Source organism: Cylas formicarius, unplaced genomic scaffold (genome assembly GCF_029955315.1).
Source record: "Cylas formicarius isolate icCylForm1 unplaced genomic scaffold, icCylForm1.1 PGA_scaffold_3__17_contigs__length_32017465, whole genome shotgun sequence".
NCBI classification, from domain to species: domain Eukaryota; kingdom Metazoa; phylum Arthropoda; class Insecta; order Coleoptera; family Brentidae; genus Cylas; species Cylas formicarius.
The window spans coordinates 4,920,845-4,944,342 of record NW_026844326.1 but is presented as its reverse complement, the minus strand read 5'-3'; positions in this window follow the sequence as shown (position 1 = coordinate 4,944,342).

Sequence of the window (23,498 nt, the reverse complement as noted above, 5' to 3'; positions counted from 1 at the left end):
TTCTCTATATTATCTAGACAATACGCTGTTACAATGATTACAGTTCTAGAGTATCGCAAAGAAGCCTTTTAGTATCCTGTGAAAGACATTGACGACTTCTACATATTTTAGAATAGATTACTGTATGCAATCCTGTTTGTAAGGTGCTCTCTAAATTTTAGCGGAGAATCTAAAGTAAATCTTAAAATGAGTGTAGCACTTAAACTTTTGTAGCAGCAACGAAAAAGCAAAACAGACTTCTTACAGAGAATTGTCGTTGCTTTTAATATTATCGATTTGATCTCCAATTCCAAATATCATCGTATTTACAGTTTCAATGTAATCGGCACAAATATGATAATCACAAAAGTGAAATGATGTTGTAAGCCTGAACGTAAAAATCATGAACTCCAAATCTTGTCGGTCGATCACACTGTGATACGTTGTTCCTCTTTGCCACAATGACAAAAATGGATCTTAGCTAGGCTGAAGGTACTATTTAGACTGCAGATTAGGTTGAATCATGTCGGAATGAGAGTTAGACCAACTTGATCATAACAGGTACGAGTTTAAAGGTTTCCGGAAGTACATTGTCATGACCTACAGCTTCGTTATTTTGAAATTGAATTGCGTGTTTAATGATTTTGGGACCCACTTTATTGGTTTAGTCTGGATCTATGGGAATCCTGGTCTTATGTCGTCGAAAAAATATTCAGTATAATCTTTCCACCGTTTTAGTTTCTCGTCTACTCCTATAAGTATTTTTTAATAAACCAGTTTTGCTGTCCACCCGTTATAGTCCAGTATACGATGGTCATAACTTGTCTGGAATATCACAAACGGAAGGCCCTTTAAATAAATAGAGCAATAAACTAATATAGGGCTCATTTACAAGCGTTCATCAGTACACGGAAGTGTTTTTATTTTAGTATTGTGGCACTCTAGAAATTTTTAAATCACTCGGGCTTTACCATTAGGGGTATTATAGACATTATTTGTTATGTTTAGAAATTTTTGATTACTTAAAGAAGGAGAGTAGCGAAGTGTCATTTGAATAAGTGCTGCAAAAAAAATTGTTTTGCGAGTATATGATCGGTCAGTTGCACATACTGAAAAGACATCAGTCAACGTTTACTATAACATTGCTGATACTTTATCATAGCCAATAAAAAAAAATTTCCTATGATGTATATTGGTCTACAAATGAAAATGCATTTATACAGTTTATGCGATGTTTGAGAGTAATCGGATTCCGTCACTTGAATCATTGCAACAGAATGGATGTATAGTGTTACTTTAACGCACCCCATAGGTAATAATGTAATGGCGCGAGATCGGGCGATGTTGCTGACGAATCCCACGGCCTCAAACGTCGAAACCAATGGTCTATCAATAATTAGTATCATTCTTGTGAAAATTCTTCATTGAAGTGATCAGGAGCCCTATCTAGTTGGTACCAAGAGGTCTGAAGTTCCTGACGGCTCTTCTTAATATTTGAAGTTATTTTGCAGCTTTGTATGGTTCATCATGGATTCAAAAACCTACTTTATTATTTGTTAATACGCAAACATTTAAACTAAATTTTCTTTGAAATCCCATTTTTTTAGGAGGATTGTCGACATATCGAAATGAAAAAGTTGCTTCGTTGGTCCAAATAATTTTTGACAAAAAAGAAGGTCCTTCTGAATGCGGATCGACAATATATCACAAAAAGACACTCTCTTGGTAAATTTAAACGGAGCTGTTTGCAATACCCATGCTATCTACTATCCTACGAATCGAGCCATTTGGATGGGCATGAAAATATGCCAAAACATTTATTACATTTTCTTCATTTGAAGTAATACATTTTGGTAAAAATGGAGATACACTTAGTTTCGAACCATAGTTCGTAAAGTGTTCCTTAATTCTTGCAAATCTTCTCTTGTTCATGTGTTGCAAATTAAAATACATTTCAATTAATTGTCTGCACGTTCTGGCTACAATGTGGTTGCATTGTCCATGCGTAATAAACAAATTCATTAAAACAACATTAGAATGTTGATTTCCGAAAAGGTTTGTCCCGCAATCAAAAATGAAAATGAAAAATCCAGTTTTCAGACAAAGTTGCATTTATTTCAGAAAGCAAACGATTTAGGTATAGGAACATGATACATCATTCGAAAATGAATTTAATTTGTGAATATGTGATAAGGTGTGTATTTTTGTAACTGGTTGGCTGGTTGGTAAATCATTAGTTTCGTCATAATCTAGAACTAATTTCAATATTGAGGAATTGAAATATCCTTCCTTACTATTACGAGCAGGTAGAAGAATATTATGCAACAAGTGCGGTAAACGAGTTTATTTGGCACGAGCGGAATGAGTGCTTAATAAACGAGTGAGATAAAGAGTTTACCAAATGTGTTGCATACTATACTTTTTCTACGACCGTCATGAAAAAATCACAATTTAACAAATTAAAAATAATAGCAGATTATCGGATTACTAAATTTCGTACCATTAAAACACAATATTTGCTAGTTGCCATTAACCCTATTCGTTTATCGTTCCGAACGGTTCTGCTATTGTTGTCTCTTTTTAACTGTGTACGTTAGACAGAGAGATATATATTTATTCGATATGTCATATAAACGGCGGATTAAATACAATTTTAAAACGTTATGTTGTTAGTTTATTTAAAGAAAAAGTTTGTAATTGTAAAAGCAGGGCCTAACCTTCAATTTTGTTTTGTTTGTACTGATGGGACATGGATATTTGAAAATGGTACAATTGGTTAGATATTAATTATAAAAACTGTGAAAACCACTAAAATTCATGCGGCAAACGGCATTTGACTCACGAGTTTATTCGACACGAGCGGACCGAGTGTTTAATAAACGAGTGACTTAAAAAGTTTACCGAACGTGTTGCATACTATACGTTTTCTATGACCTTTAATTTTTGGGTACATTTTCGCAAAACAACACGAATACATTCTCTGACGATTCTGTGGTGGAACATTGCACGCGGCGGTTTAACTTCCGTTCGTTCCCTACAGAATCCTTTGTAATCGTCCAAAAATTTTGAAATCGGTCTCCACTGAGTGGATTTAGTGTTTTCAGTGTTTTGTGAATGTTGCAAAGTGATAATCTTCGCCGATCCCTTCGTTTTTCCCCGTTCACACCGGTATGGAGGCCGGATGGGTCCGGATGGTCCTTTGCGGAAGCGGGGGGTGTCGGTTTTTTTTTGGTATCGGTCAAATTTGTTTTTTGCTAGTTAAGCAAATATTGGTTATATGTCTTCTTTGTACGTGTTGGTCCATGACCAAAAGCGAAGATCCTCGACGGAAGTCGGCAATGGGCGAATGATCCTAGCAGTCGAGCCCAACATTTTTTGTGAAACGCATAATTGAATTGAATTGAACATTCTCTGACGGATTCTGTGGTGGAACATTGCACGCGGCGGTTTAACTTCCATTCGTTCCCTACAGAATCCTTTGTAATCGTCCAAAAATTTTGAAATCGGTCTCTACTGAGTGGATTTAGTGTTGTCAGTGTTTTGTGAACGTTGTAAAGTGATAATCGTCGCCGATCCCTTCGTTTTTCCCCGTTCACGCCGGTATGGAGGCCGGATGGGCCCGGATGGTCCGTGGCGGAAGCGGGGGGTGTCGGTTTTTTTTGGTATCGGTCAAATTTGTTTTTTTGCTAGTTGAGCAAATATTGGTTATATGTCTTCTTTGTACGTGTTGGTCAATGACCAAAAGCGAAGATCCTCGACGGAAGTCGGCAATGGGCGAATGATCCTAGCAGTCGAGCCCAACATTTTTTTGTGAAACGCATACTTGAACTTGAACTTGAACATTCTCTGACGATTCTGTGGGTGAGCATTGCACGCGGCAGTCTAACCTCCTTTCGCTCCCGACAGAATCTTTTGTAATCGTCCCCAAAAATTATTTAATCGGTTTCCACTGAGTGGATTGAGTGTTTTTAGTGTCTAATGAGTGTTTTAAAGGTGTAATCGTTGTCGGCCCCTCGGTTTTTTCCTGTTCACGCCGGTATGGAGGCCCTGATGGTCGGCGGGGGAAGCGTCGTTTTTTTGTTATCGGTCAAAGTCCTATATTGGAGGCTAAGAATAAATGTTAGTAATAGCTTTTTGTTAACCGTTGGTGTGTGACCAAAAGTAAAAATTCCTCGAATGATGTCGGTAATGGGCGAATAGCCATAGTAGTCTCACCCAACTGTTTGTAAAGAGCAAGGAGAGAGAGAGAGAGAGAGAGATTCTCTGACATGACCGTCAGAATTGACAAACGTCACAATTCAAGGCGTGGGAAATATCTCCGAAAACATCTGATTGCTACTAAACCCGTGCGGTAAAAGCCCAGAAATATCCGAAGTGACTCAGATCCGTGGGAAACGAAACTGAAGTGGTAAAGTGACGCTTCCCGCATGTTAGATCGGTGTTATGTTACACACGAAAGTAGAAAAAAGCGTTAATAGAATTATTACATTTACGGACAACACGCAGTAGATGTGACACATTTAGGAAACTAAAAAATGCTTGATGTACAGCATATTTTATGGTGTCATTTGTCGTCGGCTTTAGCACGTCCACCTCAATGTTTCCAGAATTCATTTCATTAATGTCCCAAGTTGATGTTAAAAGTTACTAACTTACCCTTCGGTGCGCCAGCGCGCTCATAACTCAAGTAAAAAAATTAATCATATAACAGTTTTCGGATCTCCGTGTACTCGCTTACTCTCCTGTATTCATTTCCAAGCTAAATCTATCTGTGGAAGTGGTATTCCCCGCGTCTCCATTTGTTAATCCGAACGCCACGTCGACCAAATTAAAATCTCGTTTAGCGACCCCACAAGAGTTGTTCTAACGCTTATTTTCTCTTCCATTCCTCGCATTAATTTTCGTTGTATTAGTGTCGGCGATCTGTATAATATGACGAGAATGGAAATTGGAAAATGCCGACAACGCTCCAGGGCCGGACGACTGTCGGGGGTTTAATATCGCCCCACATAAGTACGCTTAAACGCCGAGCGATTTTCATTTGGTTGTGTAGCCCGTATATTACGAGTTTCTATCTTATGTTAGAACCTGTAAAAATATCAAGAAATCTTCATATAATCTCGACTCTACAATGATGTCGAAGGGACATTTTCCATAAAAACAAACGTTAACCTAATCGGCTCAGCAGCATCAGACTATGACTATAATGATGCCTTCTTCTGAAACTGGTTTGCGTTCATAGTCATATTTGTTTATATTTATTTATTTATAACCAATCCTTTTCTACAGATAGACGCAGCTGTTCAATACAAGGAAAGCACAAAATGTCAAAAAAAGATACTTAGTTTACTAGTTTTAATTATTTTTTACAAACTAAATCAACTTAAGAAGTAATTAAAGCTTTTTATTTAATTGGTATGCGTCTTAAGTGTCGTTTAATGATAGAATGTACAGCGGCATTCCGGCAGGGCGTATGAGGCACAATTCTGATTCGTAAAAGATTCCCCTTCAAGCGCATTTTTGAATGACATCATTATCTGAATTGAGTCCGATTTTATAGGAGTTCAAACTTGTCGATTAGTTGCTCATGAAAAATGGAAGTGGACAGTCGAGTTTTTACACCCGCTACGTTTTTTGATTCGAAACATGATAATTGTTGAAATAAATCACAGTTTGTTGATCAGTCGCAAACCTCGGTGTGTTATGGCGTTGTGAAAAAAAATTTTAAAACAACAAATATGCCATTAGTAAAGTGGGAATTAGATGGAAACCAAACAAAAATTAGTTGCAAACATCTGCGACTTGGTAATAATGGTAAGTTTTTATTGGCTTAATTTTGTAATTTTGTAAGCTAGTGGAGGATTATTTTGATGGAGCCCCCGCAGTCGATACTCACAACCATATTCGTCAAAGCGGCTTAGCTCTGGAAACTACATGGAATACTTATAAGTGCCAGCATAGAATGTTTGCTAGCATGTTTGGAATTATAGAGGCAAATGCTTTTCTAGCATATAAATATTTTTAAAAAGGTTTTAATAAAAACCACTGCGATTTTACTGCAGCTTTGGCACTAAAACTTATTAATAACTAATGGACAGGTGCTGCAGTAGAAACTCCGCTAGCTCCGCGCCAAGTACATAATGAAGTACGGCTACCCCAGAGACAAGATTGGCTTCCTGGAGAACACACTCTCACTGCCCTAAGTAATATAAACGGCAAAGAGTGCAAAGAAAGTGTATTATTCGCAGTAGAATAAGAAATGTGCAGTGTGTGGAATCCGAGCGGTAATGTGTTCTCCAACTACTGGAAGAAATTGTTTTACATATCACATTCAGCATGGTATACCAGCCTAATTACATATTATAAATTAATGTCATTTGTTTCATAAAGTGTTCTTTATGTTAAGTTGATGAAAATATTAGTTATCGTTTTATTTAAAATGTTTTTTACTTTAGAACTTACTGTACTGTTCGGCGTTTGAAAACAAAATTTTTTATTAACTTCAGGAAGTACAAATATGACTAAATATGAGTCCCGCCAGCAGAACATGCACTGATTAAGACGATGAGGCCACATGTTTTATTTTCTAGTTTGCACCTGTACTGCCAGGAGGACGTTTGGTGCTGCCTGCAGGCTAATATTATGAGCGGAAAGAAGTCCTGCCGGCAGGACATGTGTCTCTGTACAAAAGTACTTCCAGAAGCAGGACAAGCCTCTGTACACTCTATCATTAAAGGCTTCAAAGCTAAGAGCAACCAGGTCAAGATCCGGAAGCGCGTTCTCTACCGTGTAATAAGTACGGGTACATCTGAAAATTGGATAGTTAGAAGAGACGTTTGACTGATATCTAGATGCAGCGAACGTTTGAATATTTCGAAAAATGTAAGGATTACAGTTAAAGTATCTTTTTCCAAAACGAAAGGAGATTGAATCAAAATTATAATGGAATAATAAATCAAAATTTGTTTTAGGATTTACAAAAAACTGCATACAATAGAAATGATTTTTTTCACTATAACTAAAAAAAATAATTTATAGCATTTACAAATTTTCGTTGTACACTGTCTAGCCGTTTTATATATAAAAAATACCTTGGATTCCAGACTGTCGTAGCATATTCCAACACGGGTCTGACAAGAGCGTAAAAAAATATTATTATAAATCTTTTAATATTAAACCCATTAGTCTGCAACTTTTATACCCTGATTTTACAATAAAACGGTCATAGTTTTATCCCTGTTATTCTGGTTGGAAGGTTTGCATCTACTTTGTACCTGCTTGAGTGATGCCTAGCTAAAAGAAGCAAAGGAAGGAAAATGAATATTGTCTCGGCTCACTGATTTCCATATTTGTTTCTTAATAATGTCCGGCAACTGCTAATGTGTTTTTGTCGTAGGCTCTTTCATGTTGCTTTAACCTAGTTGATATTTCTCGTTCTATCTCTGTCACGTATTCTTTATCGTATATGCTTGGAATTCTATACGTCCGGACTCCCAAACGAAATATTGTCTTTGATAGATCCAAGATGTTGAGAGCATTTTTGACACGTGGTCAATCTGGGTTGAACAGGGGGAGAGCGGACGCCGAACTTCTTTATAACTAGTACAGACGAAAAATAAAAATTATGAAGATTTGCAAATAAAATATGTCTCATGAGTTAAATAATACACTAGAGCCTTTATAATAGGTCTTTTACTAACCAAAATTATTAACAATCTGACTCCTACTATTAATTATCAGTTAAATGAAAAGCAAAACAATTGTCCAGTGAAGTAGAAAATTCCTACTTACTTTTTAAAATAAAACACTAATATACAGCATGTTCGCTACCGTCGGACCAGTAACGATTATTTTGCAACGCCAACACTATCAACAATTTTTCAACAAGAATTTGTAGGAGGTATTATACGTTTTTGGCAGACCTTTGCGAGAAGATCCAAAAATAATTAGGTTGGTTTTAAGTCAACCAAATATTCTTTTATTGGTCTCTTTTGGTTCTGGATACCTATACAATATTTTTGTAAAAGTTATATAAAAGTAAAAGACACTTTATTATCTATTAAGCCTTTGCAAATTCAGTACAAATGTTTCATTCGTATTTTCTTCATCGCCGACAGCCATAATATTTAGTATAATTTAAAAACAAGTTAAATGTCTTATAGTAAAATTATCGAAGCAATGTTCAGTTCCTTTTATAACATGGATAATTCTACAGAAAACGCGTTTTTTTGTTTGTTTCGGTTATTGCCAACTCTTTAAAATAATTAATTAGCACAAAAATTGCACTTTCACAACTAAAATTAAAAACAAATGGTGAAATCTTATACAGGGTGTTCAGTATAAGATGATGTGCATGAGGAAATTCAAAACTGTAAGAGATACAGCGTTGCTTAATCTAGCTTTATTGTATTTTAAATCGATACTCTTAGGGTGAAAAATTAAAATGACAATTTTTTGAAAAACTTTTTGTAAGAGCTGAAATATTTAAATTTTATAAAATATCGTTAAAAGAATGGGCAATGACAAAATTGGACCATATTGGACCAAAAACCTAACAGAGCGTCTTATGAACCTTCCAGTACCGGCTCTGCAACAAATGTTTTTCCAACAAGACGGCTCACCGCCACACAATGCACAGATTATGAAGAACTTTTTAAATGCAGAATTTCCCAACAGGTGGATAGGCAACCTGGGATCACTCAGATGAGTTCTTTGTAATTAAAAATCAGAGAAGCCGTTAACAGTCTCATTGCGCAAAAATTAAGATGGTTCTGTGAAGCAGTGTTGAGAAGATGTACGTATGTGTGCAACAAAAAGACGGATTATTGAAATACCTACTTTAATTTTATTGTAAAATTCTGTGTATTTCCTTTGTTTTTTTTTGTACTGTAAAGAAGTTAAAACTGATAAAGGTATGTTGAAAATTTTACATCTTTTTTCGATCCTCTCTCTCTCTCTCTCTCTCTCTCTCTCTCTCTCTCTCTTCAATTTTATTAACTCCTTCTTTGTCCACTCATTATTTAAATGTGTTTTAAAATTGAATGAAATATAATTTTGGTTATTATTAGTTATATATCTTGACCAAAAATGTAGAAATTCAATATGGCCGCCATAAGGAAAATAAAAGTTGACTTCGGCTGTACGCAACATAGTAAAATATAGTGTTTTTTTTTAAAAAGGTCATTTTCCTTTTTCACCCTGCATCTACTGTATCGATTTAAAATAAAAGAAATCTAGATTATTTTCTGTCATTCAAGCGACGTTGTATCCCTTACAATTTCCAATATCCTTGTGTACATCATCTCATGGTGGACATCTTATATATTCGGAAAGCCCTCAGCGGATATAATACAATGACGTAAAATTATACATTTAAAAAAGTTCACGACTTAATATCATAATTTAAAAAATTTTTTGAAAAAAGCTAGCTACCCCATATTTTATGTAAAAAAAGATACATATACGTGTTTTTTATTTTTTCAATAGTTTAAGTATTAACGTAGTACTGCTGCAACCAGGTATTTTTAATTTTCTCCTCTTCTATAAGACGGCGATTCGATTCAAAAAAATTAATTTCCTTTCCTTTAGTTTTTCACGCCAAGTCTATAAGACAAATACTTTTCGAGATAGGCTCCTCTTAATTGGTCATCCGATATACAGGGTGTTTTTAAAAAGAAAACTTATGTGAACGTATTTCCTAAACGTCTTAAGTTTTGATATACAGAGTGGTAAAGTTTTCAAAAATAAAATATATTTTTTTTTAATATCTGTAATACCACTTTAGATATTTTAATGAAATTTGGCACACGTATACTATGTATCAAGACCCATTATTTAATGTACCATTTTTTTTTTAAATACACCAGTGGTGGAATTTCACATGTCTATTTTGACCGACGTTGATGGTACGCCAATAGTGTCTCTTAACTTGAAAATTATTCTTCCGATTTCGTTTTTTTTTTGTTCTCGCTTAAAAAAATAAAAACCTCTTCTCCACATGGTCATAACAATGTCGTTAATATGACAGCAGACGAAAAAAATACTAAGAGATCAAATCTGCTCATAAATGAATGCAAATAACATTTTTTTTAAGGAAATCGAGAACTTTTTTTGTGATAAATATAATATCTATCTATCTTAATGAAATAACATAGCATCCTCACAACATAACATTATTAATAATTTCTAACAAAATTGCCTGTTAATAAATTAATTACAGCGTTTTTGAAAAAAAGGAAAACATAGAAACTAGAAAGTGTCCTCCACCTTGAAAGATGCACGCTTCAGCTCTTTTGCTCATATTACCCAGCACTCCTTGAAGTCTATCTGCAGTGTTTCTTATTAAATCGCAAGAAGCTGTTATTCATACAATCCGTAAGCTCTTCAACAATGTTAACTGGGGAGCGATAAATCACAATTTTAAAAATAATTGTAGAGATTTTAAAAATACATTTCAGAGTTTAAGTACTTCGTAATCGTGATAATAATTCTTTGCATGCTGTCATATTAACAATATTGTTATTACCATGCAGGGAAGAGGTTTTCATTTTTTTAAGCGAAAATCATACATCCTAATGAAAAAAGTCCAGTTATTAAATTTCTTTAAAAATGATTAGAGAGAAATCATACCTACCGGACGGCCCACTTAATAATGCCTCTTGACACATAGTATTACAGATATTAAAAAATATTTTTATATATAGGTTAAGACATTTTAAATGAACCCAACACTCGTCTCCATATTTATGGACATTCAATTAGAAAACACCTTGTAAACGAGGGCTGCCTTTTATATTTCGGGATTTTCTTAAACTAGTCCTACCATCTGGCGATTAACGTGTTTATAGGGAAGTTTGACATTTTGATGTTAGGTTTACTCAGCCAGGTTTTGTCGGAAGAGTGTCGTTTGTGTTTTTTGTGATAAATTAAAAAAATTGTGACGGTTAAAAATGGAACTTACTCTGGAGCATTTTCGTGTAATAATTTTTTACAAGTTTGGAAGTGGATTAACTCAACAACAATGCATCGATGAACTTAATTCGACTTTTGGAGTTAAAGCACCATCTAGAACTACTGTTTATCGCTGATTTTCGGACTTCAATTGTGGTCGTAGTTTTCTTAAGGATGAATTTCTTGAAGGTCATCCAAAATCGGTGGTTGTCCAAGAAAACATTGATGCAGTGTGGAAACTTATTTTGCAGGATCGTCATGTGATCTTGGGGCATTAGTGACATCAGTTCAAAAAAAGGCTGGTGTTGATTGGTCGAAGGAAATGCTAAAAAATAAGATCGCGGTGCTTCCCAACACGTCTGTGATATCGTGACAGGTGATGAATCGTGGATCTATGCATATGAACTTGAAAGTAAACAGCAGTGGACTGTGTGGGTCCTTCAGAATGAGACATAGCCCACAAAATTTGTTCGTGCGCGAAGCACCTCGAAACAAATGGTAGCCTGCTTTTTCAGGAAAATTGGCCACGTTGCAACTGTTTCTTTGGTGAAAGGTAAAACAGTCAATTCTGAATGGTACACAATCCTTTGTTTGCCGAAATCCGTCGAAGAAATTAGAAAAATCAATCGCCGAAGATGAATCACTCTCCACGATGATAATGCTAGCTCTCACCGATCAGTGCAAACAAAGTACTTTTTGAGCATTAAAAACGTTGGTTTGGTGAGCCATTCAATATATAGTCCTGATTTAGCACCCAATGACTCCTTTTTATTTCCATACATTAAGAATAAATTACCAGAAGAAGCGATTGATGCGTTTAAAAAGCATGTTTCGGAGGTGCCCGAACCGAGGTGGGAAAAGTGCTGTGATGATCATCAGGGTGAATATTTTGAGAAACAATAAAGTCATATTTGTTGGTAGCTAATAGTTTTTTTATTACAAATCCCGAAATATAAAAGGTAGCCTTCGTAACTGCACTGGTCTCAAACGCTCCATTCCATTTTTAACATTACTCAATGAACCATAGGAAAGCAGTTAAACTTTCTCACTATCGGTCATCCAAAATGCCGGCTCCCGGACAATTATCGATCCACCAGGAACGTAAAACTCCAAAACGGGGCGGACACTTCGACGACAAAGAACGAAAAGTAACGCAGCGGGAAGCAAACATATCAAAAGATTAACGCAAACAATGAATATCTTGCGAAGAATTCGAAACCGGGGTGGATACGTTTCCCAAACAAACTGGAAAGTTTGCGGAAGTTTTACTTTGTTATTAAATATGTATTAGGACGCGTCCCCGGATTCGGATGCATAAATAGCGAAGTTAACCCAGATATGGCGACGTGGGAGGAAACGCGAGAGGGAAATTTGCCTGCGTATCTGGGTCTGAGGACGAATGCTGCCTGCAAAATTGTTAGCCTATCGGCGATTGACGAAGTTCCTGCGGCAATAGGCATTTTTGTAGACGGTATACAAAAACAGTGTCTCGTACTCTAATGTTTGATAAGCTTCACTTTAAAGCAGTAGCGCCTTTTACGAAGCTAATTTGTACGATTTTAAACCTGTCATTGTTCAAGTTCATATTAATGGTGTTTCGAAACAAATGCGTCAAAATATTTTTTTTTTCATAAAAACGAAAAGTATTGAAACAACTAAATAATACGGAAGTGTGACTATGATCAAAACACATTTTCGGGTGACCCAGTAAAGGCAAAGGAAACGGATGTTCCTGAAATTTTGAGAAAAATTATTAAGCCAAAAGAAAATTCTGGAACCTATTTTCAGGTTCTGAAATGGTTACCAGAGGGCGCAATCTAGAATTTTAAAACCCGTTTTAAAGCCGAGATAAATTCAAATCATTTTCGTTAGATGCTTAAAGTATTTTAATCAGCTTGTAGACGGTGTAGACTATAGGTGAGATGACTGTGATTGAGTACCCTGCCACCGGATGGAGTTTTCTGAGATAATGTAAAAAACTATATATTTTCTGAAAAAACAAAAAACAAACAAGAACTTAACAAGCCAGTGAAAACAGCTCCTCAATATACTATTTACAAAACTTCTGGATTCCTGCTGCATCGGTTGTTGTTGAATCGAACTTGTTGACGTTTCGTCAATCATCCTGTTGGCTTCGTCAGAGCCTAACTGAAACTGAAGAGAGGGGCATGGAGATTGTCTAGGATGACTGACTCCCATATTGGTGACAGGTAAAGACCTGAGTCACGGGTAAGATTTCTGCTTAAAGATTTCTGTAGATTCTCGGATTTTTATGTCTTTTTTATGTATATATTATGTATATTTATGTTTAGCTATTATCTTGATTCGGGTTTAAAGGCCGTCGCCGTCGTGCTAGCGAAACGTTAGGAAGTAATTCCAACCGACGACGGCCTTTAAACCCGAATCAAGATAATAGCTCATCAACGGGCCGCGAAAGCCTTAACCAATTTATATTTATGTTTATTTTATTTTATGTCTCGTTTCTTGATTGTGTTCGGCAACTGGTGAAGAGTTTATTTGTCGTAGTTTCAAGGCTCTTTTGTATTCTTTGAGTCTAGTTGATATTTTTCGTCCGGTCTCTCCAATGTATTATGCATGGAATGCAAACTTTTGGTATCTCAAACAGAATTCTGTCTTGGACGGATCGGAGATGTTGACCGATGTTTGGACAAGTAATAAATCGGGTTTTGACGTTATATTTCTTAAGAACTTAAGAACAGTGATGTTTTGAATATAAGGAGTGGCAAATGTGGAGTTGGTTTCAGACTGATTGTCTTTGGAAGATTGTGCGGAAATGGGTTTATGATGAAACGCTTAATATCTCTAATGCAGATATGATTAGTGCGAAGAGCAGATATATGGTGTTTCAATTCTGTTTTCAGTGACTCGGGATGGGGTAGTTTTACGTCTTTGTAAACAAGAGAATTGATAGCAGATGATTTTTTGGCCGGATAGTCATGTGACAATGCATAAAGGTGTGCGTAGGTTTTCTGTAAACACAATGATCCAATGTCAGGTCTGATTTTCTATTAAGCAAATAGGAGATTATTGCCAGTTTCTAATTCAATGGTAAAACACATGTCAGGGTTTATAGAGTCTAAACCAAATATCAAAAGTTCTTAAGTAATATAATGGCAAAATCATCTCAAATTTCGTTTGGGGTACCAGGAATTTACAGCACTCCATGCATCTGAGGCAGACCGGACGAAACGTATCAACTGAACTCAAAGAACATGAAGAGCCTCAAGACTGAGACAAATAAACTCATGAGCAGGCGCTGTAGACAATTACGAAACAGGACATAAAATTTTATTGGACAAAGGTAAAATTCTTGCACGTAATAAATTCTTTTTTCGACTTCCGTCTGTGAAAGGGCTAATCACACACCGATCTAGCGTGCGGCAAGCGTCACTTTTCGATGTCAATTTCGTTTCCCACAGATCCGAGCCACTTCTCACATTTCCGGGATTTTACCGCACGGGTTTGGGAACAGTCGGATGTTTTCGGAGATTTTGACGTCTGTCAATTCTGACGGTCATATCAGTGAATGTATTCGTATTCTTTTTCAATAATTTAAAATCTAGTGGACTAGTCAGTAAGTAAAGTGACATTTATAATTTAAGTTTCTCGCAACAATTTTACATTCTCTTCACTTGAACTTTAGTGGTTTTTACAGTTTTTATATTAATATCTTGCCAAGATCAATTGTACGATTTTCAAATATCCATGAACAATATAACGTTTTAAAATTGTGTTTATTCTGTTGTTTATATGACATATCCAATCTCTGTGTCTAACGTACACAGTTAAAAAGAGACAACAATAGCAGAACCGATCGGAACGATAAACGAATATTGAACTGAGGTGGCTTTTACTTGATGAAAATCCATTTGTGAAAATAAATAAGAACTAAAAGTTCAGATTTTCACGAAATTATATATTTTGACATGACAATTGTTTTGACAACACCGTGTCTTCATCAAATGTAATATTTACAAACTACCTGCTACTACATATACCGAAAAATGACCATAAAACCTTAATTAAAGTTGTTGTGAGAATTTAAGTGCAATAAAGGACAGACATGGAGATTAACAAAATGAGACATTCAATTAACGAGCATTTAGATTTAAATACCTGTCCTTTATTGAATTTAAATTTTCACAACAACATTAATTAAAGTTTTATCGTCATTTTTCGGTATATATATATATATATATATATATATATATATATATATATATATATATATATATATATATATATATATATATATATATATATATATATATATATATATATATATATATATAAAACCTGCAACTATATATATATATATATATATATATATATATATATATATATATATATATATATATATATATATATATATATATATATATATATAGTTGCAGGTTTATCTCACTCGTTTATTAAGCACTCGCTGCGCTCCGCTCGTGCCAAATAAACTCGTAAGTCAAATGTCGTTTAGCAACGGAAAATTCAAGAATCTAAAGAAATCTATAAATAACCAAACAATCTTAACCGCGACTCACCAATTTGGGAATTAGTCATCCGAGATAATGCGCATGCCCCTCCTTTATCACCGTCCCCGCAGGTACAGAGTGGAATGCGAGCCACTTTCCGTTAAGCTCTGAAGAAGCCAATAGGATGATTGGCGAAACTTCAGCCAGTTCGATTCAACAACGACCGAAGCAAAAGGAATCCAAAAGTTTTGTAAATAGTATTATAGTACAATATATTAATATATTTCATATATTATCAAAAATAACTATCAAAATGTAGCAAATCTTGCAGCAAAGTTATGAAAGATAATTTTAACTAAGTTAATAAATAATGCGATTTCAACAGGTGTTTTTTCAAATGAGATAAAAACAAGCAAAATAAGTGCAGTTTTCAAAGGGGCTAAAAAAAAAAGAAAAGGATAATTACGGATCAATCTCAGAACTCAGCATTGTTTTTAACTCATGGAGAAGTTTATGCAAGAGCGCTTGTTACGATACGTTATAAACGCAGTTCAATTGGACAAATTCCAGTATGGTTTCTTTAAAAACACTTCAAGTGCCAGTGTGTCCCTTGCCACAAATGACAAAAAGATAGCTATTGTAGTGTTCATAGATCCGAGAAAGGCTTTTGTTATTGTCAGTATTGATATTTTATTAAATAAATTGGAAAACCTAGAAATTACTGCAGCTGTGCTTAATTGAATTAAAACTTTTATTAAAGGGAGAAATCAATTTGCCAAACTTAAGAAAATCAAAAGTGATATACGGTTTAGTTCCTCAGGAGTGCCGCAGGGTTTCGTCTTGGGGCCTCTGTTGCACTCTCTATATGTTTGAAACTTAAAACTTGGCAATCTCAAAGCACGGTATTTTACCTTCGCCGATGATACTGCTTTAGCCTCTACACAGGTGCTGAGGAAAATATGGAAATTTATGGTATTTGAACAAAACATCAACAAATAAAAAATGTAAAAATAAATATTAATATTATACTACAGAGAGTAAATAGTGTTAGATAGTTAGGATTAACTGAGCATTTAAATACTTTAGATAATAAAATTGTACCTATGATGGAAGCAATATTTAAATGTAGACCTTATTTATCTAAAAAACGAAAGATATGATCTACAATGTTTTTTTATATCTTACTTTTATATCTACTTCCTATATGGGGGACTTGTAGCAAAACAGATTTTCAAAGAAAGCAAATATTACAAAACAAAATAGTAAAAATATTATAAGATTATGAGAGACTAACTAACACAACTAGGCTATACAAAGAACTAAATATCTTTAAGTTGAATTCACTTCTGCAAATTGAACAACGTAATTAAGGGAATTTTTTTGTTCATTCAAACTGATAAAATTTGTTAGTTCGAAATTCAAGAAAACAAGGACAATATTTTATAAGATGAAGTTGATAGGTCTACTGAAAAGAAGAAAATTCGATTTTGGACACTCAAGACTTTTTACCATTCGTTTTAACATATCTATCTCTTCAATTAAATTAGGGGAAAAGGAATTTCTACGATCGTTGTAATATGGGACAGCATGTACAGAACTGTATAACAAAAATAATTCACCAATAGCATTTGAAATTTTTGAAAAAACGAAATCGTTTAAAACCAGATGGAAATTAAATGTTGCCTATTTTAATTGGATCACCATTTTTCTCTTTGCACTTTTCAATGCTCCTGTGATTGTTGCTAACTGCTATTCTTACGTCTTGGCTAGCTTAGCTGCGACAAGCTTCTATAATTCAAATTCGAAGGTTTTCTTTTGTTTGCATTCGTGATGAATAAACTTTACGTGTTATTCTGCCCACAGAATAAAATCTAGCCGCGTGATCTCTGGGGATCGCGGTTTCAAGCAGATCAAAGGACTGTTTTGTCCAATACAACAATTAGGAAAATATTGGTTCAACCAATTCCTTGCACTAGCCGAGTTATGAATAGAAGCACCATCTAGCTGCAAATACAAATTGTACCGATCCTCGAGTGGTAATTCATCAATTTCACGACTTAGTTCATATTCCAAAAATCGGAAAAAACTGATCCTGTTCAAATTTTCATTAAAAAGGTATAGTCCAATTATTTTGTCCTTTAAAATTTCATATCAGACCTTCACTTTCATCACATTCAAGAGTACGCAGGAATTTGGATTTAAAGGTGTGTTTTCCCCTTTTTTCAACTGTCCCAACATGCAGTTTTTGGAAATATTTAAGTTTACACTTGCGCTCCTAATACTGGATTGGATATTTGCATTAAAATAATCAAATTATTTGACTTGGACGTTTTCTGCCAAAGATAAATTGATCATAGTCGTTTTATAAACAAAATTAAAATATGAAATAGTGAGGAACGGTATGTTGACGTCAAGCGATTTTGATATTTGTGTTATTTTCATGATTAGGTGAGAATTAAAAATCCTTTTCAATTAAAAAAAAACAGCGTTGCAAAGACTGTTCAGTTCATATCTAGCAAAACACCTGTGATGACTATGTTAAATTCTATTTTCAAACTCAAACTGGTTAAGTTAAGCTCTGAAGAAGATAACAGGATGATTGGCGAAACGTCAGCAGGTTCGACTCAACAAAAACCGACTCAGGAGAAATCCAGAAGGTTTGTAAATATTATTACAGTGGCCTGTGGAAATTGGTTTACCAAAAAATTGTGGCAAATTTTAACTGTAAAGTAAAATTTATTGTTCGATGCCTTTATATTTACATTAAAGGTAAAAAGGAAGCTAATGCCGCTATTAATTAGGGCTAATTACTTTATGAATGTTCATGACTTTAATACTAGAGACCGTACTGTTCTCATCTTTGTCAATCGATGTAAAACAACTCATTTGTTGAATACTGTTTTAAATAAACGTTTGCTAGAGTTTGGTCGGCCCTCAAAATATATTAAGGAGTGTGATAATTTATTTAAAAAGTTAATCAAAAATTATCTATTGCCTGAAATTTTAATTCTGATTTTCTTTTGTAATTGTTTAATTGTTATATAGTTTTTTTATGTACTTTATACTTTTACACTTGTTATGTGTGTACCTTATTGTATTATTGGAATTTTGTTGCTGTCTGATATATTTACAATGAAAATACGACTGCTTTTTATTATAGCTTTTATACTAAATAATACTAAATAATCATAATATATATCAATTAAATATATTTAAAACTATCCAAATATGTTCGATTATTTTGAACACTGTTTCATTCACAAATTCCGTTTCATAAGCATATCTATAACATCATCTTCGAATAACTTTGATATAAAATAAAATAAAATTAAAATTAAAATTAAAAAATTGAAAACTATTCGGTTTACTAATGTATTATGTGAATTATTTCGAAAGAAATTAAATACAAAAATTTTAAATAATTTTAAATTGTAATATATGTTCTTATAAATTTTGTAGCCAATGATATAATTTACCTTACTCTATCGTTGACTCGCCCTGTATACTAGTATCGTATCGATCTCCAACCACATGTTATAGGTTTATGAAGAACTTGATAATAATAAAGAGTGAGCGTGATGAGTAGGCGGCGAACTGTGTTAAATTTTCGCCTCGAATGGCATTTAACTTGATCCAAATTAAGTTATGTCATATTTTATAGTAGGCACGCCTCTTCGAACTCATGAATATTTCAAAATTTACCCCAGATGAAGGCGAAAATAAAATTCAATAATCATGAAAAAAAGTCTTACCTATAGGCCGTCGCTTTATATTTCGTACCTTTTCTAAACAGACATTTCACTCTTAATTAGACGATTGTCCCTTATAGAGCACATTTTTTTAAAGGATAGAATGATTGATATACTAAGGGATCCTGACTTCGGTTGGAACATCTTTTTTTATTTTAGAATTGATTCTTGCTGTACTTCTTCTTCTTCATATTCTTTCAATCCAACCTAACTCTTCTTCTTCCTGGTCCGCATCCGGTATCTTTACTCTTCATCAGGTGGCTTGTTCATTATGAACTTTGCGTATACTTACCACAATTCTTACTTTATTTGTGATAGTTCTGAACAATCGGACTGTTGTTAATCAATGCCACAAGTTGTGGAATCACGAATGCCTCCTTCTTCCTGGTTAGTTATAAGTAAAAAGGAAGAAAAGCTTATTCCAAGTTTGGGAACTCAAGGTCCGTTGAAAGATTTGATACGGCAGAACAAATAAGAAATTTGGAAACAGCAGCAAACCTTTCACAAACAGAGAACATAACACGATAATGTTGTAAAATCTAGTTCTACAGTTGGTTGAAAATTGGCCATTGGTCATTAAAACCATTTTATGAAGGAGAATTTATCAAGAAGCATATGTTAGAAGTTTGCATTGTTTTATCCGCTGAAAAGTAAAAAGAAAATTGTTTGTCAGGACGAACTGTTGGTAGACGTATAAAAATAGTGGCTAATGATATAAAAAAAGAATAACCTGGTTTTACTTCATTTTCCGAAGCAGCCCAATTGGCTATATTTATTCGACGTGTTAATGAAGAATTCACTGTTACTCCGGCATTGCTTGCTTTAAAGCTGCTTAAAGGAATTCACTACATGAGAGAATATTATTAATGACTTTTAAAAAAACCTTTATAGCATTATCCACCAGCAGAGCTTGTGTTCCGAGTCCATTCGCCCTTCGACGATAATTTGAAAGTAAATTTAAAACTTGAAAGTTATTAAATGATTTCAATGGTCATTTGGAGGCGTTTTAGATCAAAATACACTTTTGGGAATATATCCTGAAGAAAAAGTAAAAGAAGAGAATATGCCGAAGAACTCAAGGAAGGAGGAAGGAAAAATTTTCGAACCAATTTAATTTCAAGCTAAAGATGTGTAATGAACATATACCCGGAACGCTATTCTAATTGAGCTACGAGTGTTTGAAATATTAAAGAACTTATTTATTTATATTTTATTTTATCGAATTATTTGTTCCAAAATATCCACCCAGTTGTCGTATGCACAGCCTAGCTGAGAATCAAAATGGTAGCTCTCCTGGCAGTCTCGGGATAAGCACAAATTTTCTGCATAAACTAAAGATTTCAGTCTTGCCCATAAAAAGTAATCTAAGCGATTAAGGTCAAGTGACCTTGCTGGCCAACGAATTACTGAACCTCTTCCAATCCAAACGTGCGCCACATTCGTCGTCTTACATTAAGAAGAACATAATCTAGTAATATAGATAATTAGTTGTTCCAAAATGTCCACTCAGTTGTCGTATGCACAGCCTAGCTGAGAATCAAAATGGTAGCTCTCCTGGCAGTCTCGGGATAAGCACAAATTTTCTGCATAAACTAAAGATTTCAGTCTTGCCCATAAAAAGTAATCTAAGCGATTAAGGTCAAGTGACCTTGCTGGCCAACGAACTACTGAACCTCTTCCAATCCAAACGTGCGCCACATTCGTTGTCTTACATTAAGAAGAACATAATCTAGTAATATAGATAATTAGTTGTTCCAAAATGTCCACCCAGTTGTCGTATGCACAGCCTAGCTGAGAATCAAAATGGTAGCTCTCCTGGCAGTCTCGGGATAAGCACAAATTTTCTGCATAAACTAAAGATTTCAGTCTTGCCCATAAAAAGTAATCTAAGCGATTAAGGTCAAGTGACCTTGCTGGCCAACGAACTACTGAACCTCTTCCAATCCAAACGTGCGCCACATTCGTTGTCTTACATTAAGAAGAACATAATCTAGTAATATAGATAATTAGTTGTTCCAAAATGTCCACCCAGTTGTCGTATGCACAGCCTAGCTGAGAATCAAAATGGTAGCTCTCCTGGCAGTCTCGGGATAAGCACAAATTTTCTGCATAAACTAAAGATTTCAGTCTTGCCCATAAAAAGTAATATAAGCGATTAAGGTCAAGTGACCTTGCTGGCCAACGAACTACTGAACCTCTTCCAATCCAAACGTGCGCCATATTCGTTGTCTTACATTAAGAAGGACATCATCTAGTAATATAGATAATTAGTTGTTCCAAAATGTCCACCCAGTTGTCGTATGCATAGCCTAGCTGAGAATCGAAATGGTAGCTCTCCTGGCAGTCTCGGGATAAGCATAAATTTTCTGCATAAATTAAAGATTTCAGTCTTGCCCATAAAAAGTAATATAAGCGATTAAGGTCAAGTGACCTTGCTGGCCAACGAACTACTGAACTTCTTCCAATCCAAACGTGCGCCACATTCGTTGTCTTACATTAAGAAGAACATCATCTAATAATATAAATAATTTTCAATGAAGCGCAAATAAGGACTGGCCGTGAGACGTTATAAACGAAAAAAAAAACGATTCTAAACGGACCAGTGAGGCGGTGATCAATAATGCCACACCAAATATTCACCGAAAATCAATCTTGAAAATAGGATACACGCGTTTGTCGTGAATTTTCAAGTGCCCTGCAATATGAATTCCTGGTGTTATTCGTTATCGGGTGAGTGAGGCTTCATCACTAAATGATATTATCCGACAAATCCTTTGATCTCTCAATATCCAAATTCACGCCTTGAAGCGTACTCGGCAGGTTTTAAAGGTTGTGCAGGTAAGATGTGGTACAAGTACAAACTAAAATTGTGTTCTCTAAAGTCTCATCTGGTCTACGTTAATTGCATTACCTATTGTTCGGACGCCAGTATTAAGTATTGCCTCTTCTTCAGCAAATTTCTGTTAAACGCGATGTTCAGAAGTAGTTGTAGGAAACTTGCTTGTTTCTCTCAAACATCGATGGACATTGGTAAAACCAGTTTTACAACATCAACTACCGTTCGTCCCTTTCCAAACAGTGAAAAAGCAAAATTAATTTAATTGACTGCCACGATACATAGGATTCAAAACCACGTGCACTTTTTAATAATAATATTCATATATATACTGAAGCAACTAATTCAATAAAGAGGTTTCTGTTTAAATGGTCTTTTAAATTCCAAATGCTTCCGGGTATATTTTCCTGTATTCCTGTGTCTGAAAGATATTACATATACCTACAACTCCTGTTGATCAAAGATGGCTTTCACGGCCAGAAACTACAATGCTAAGTATTTCCTGGCTTTTGAGCCGTGGTCCCGAGATTACACTCGACGTTTCGTCTACAAGTGATCTTCCGTACTGCTCTCCGATGACTGATTTGCCTAGTGGAGAATCCTCGCTATTTAAGCTCGCTGGAGTGGGCGTGGCCTCGCTATTAGGCATAGGTCGTATTCGTCCGGGTAGACATGATGTTTTGTTTATGACCTGAATCCACCTGATGTTTCTGAATTTCAATAGCTTCTCTGAAAAGTCGTGGATAAAAATATGTTGTCCTGTCCAGTACCAGTACTTAGCAGTGAACTTTTATTGAGTATGTCATATACTTATTTTTAATACTTTGCGATTTATTTTAACTTTTCCAATATTTTCCCTTCTTTCTGTTCAAGAGTATTGCTCTAACATTAGTTGGCTATGACAAAATGGCATTCTCAAATTTTTACCTCACAACTGAGTAAATAGATTCAAAAAATTTATTGCGGTATCAGTAAGTTAAAAAAAAATTAGTATTGATTTTCCTAACAATCCCTTCAATGGAACGGTATTGTGCTAGTGAAAGTATTGAATATGAAAAACGGAAAGTGAAAAGCCGGATTAGTAACAATGAGAAAGAAGATGAAAATTTGAAACATCTAAATCAAGGGGTAACCACACCACTAGAAAACACAAATATCCCTAAGGAACTACACGAAAATTTTCTAGACCATGATTTTGAGCAAATAAGAAATAAAAATAAAATAGAATATGTTTCTATAAAGCTAAAATTCTTGCATATAATCAATTCTTTAATAGTTTAAAATACCAAACAGCCAGGAAACCAGTTTCAGCTTCTTTCAAACCTTTAAACCTAGATATGCTATCAAAAATTCATTCGAACTAATTAACTAGGTTAAAGATATAAAAATTCTTCCTAAGGCAATTCTAGTTTCATTTGATGTTCAAAACTCTCTGGTGGTATAAATACGTAGATGATATTTTTGCTTGTTTCACTAGGATCGAAAGACAACTGCAGT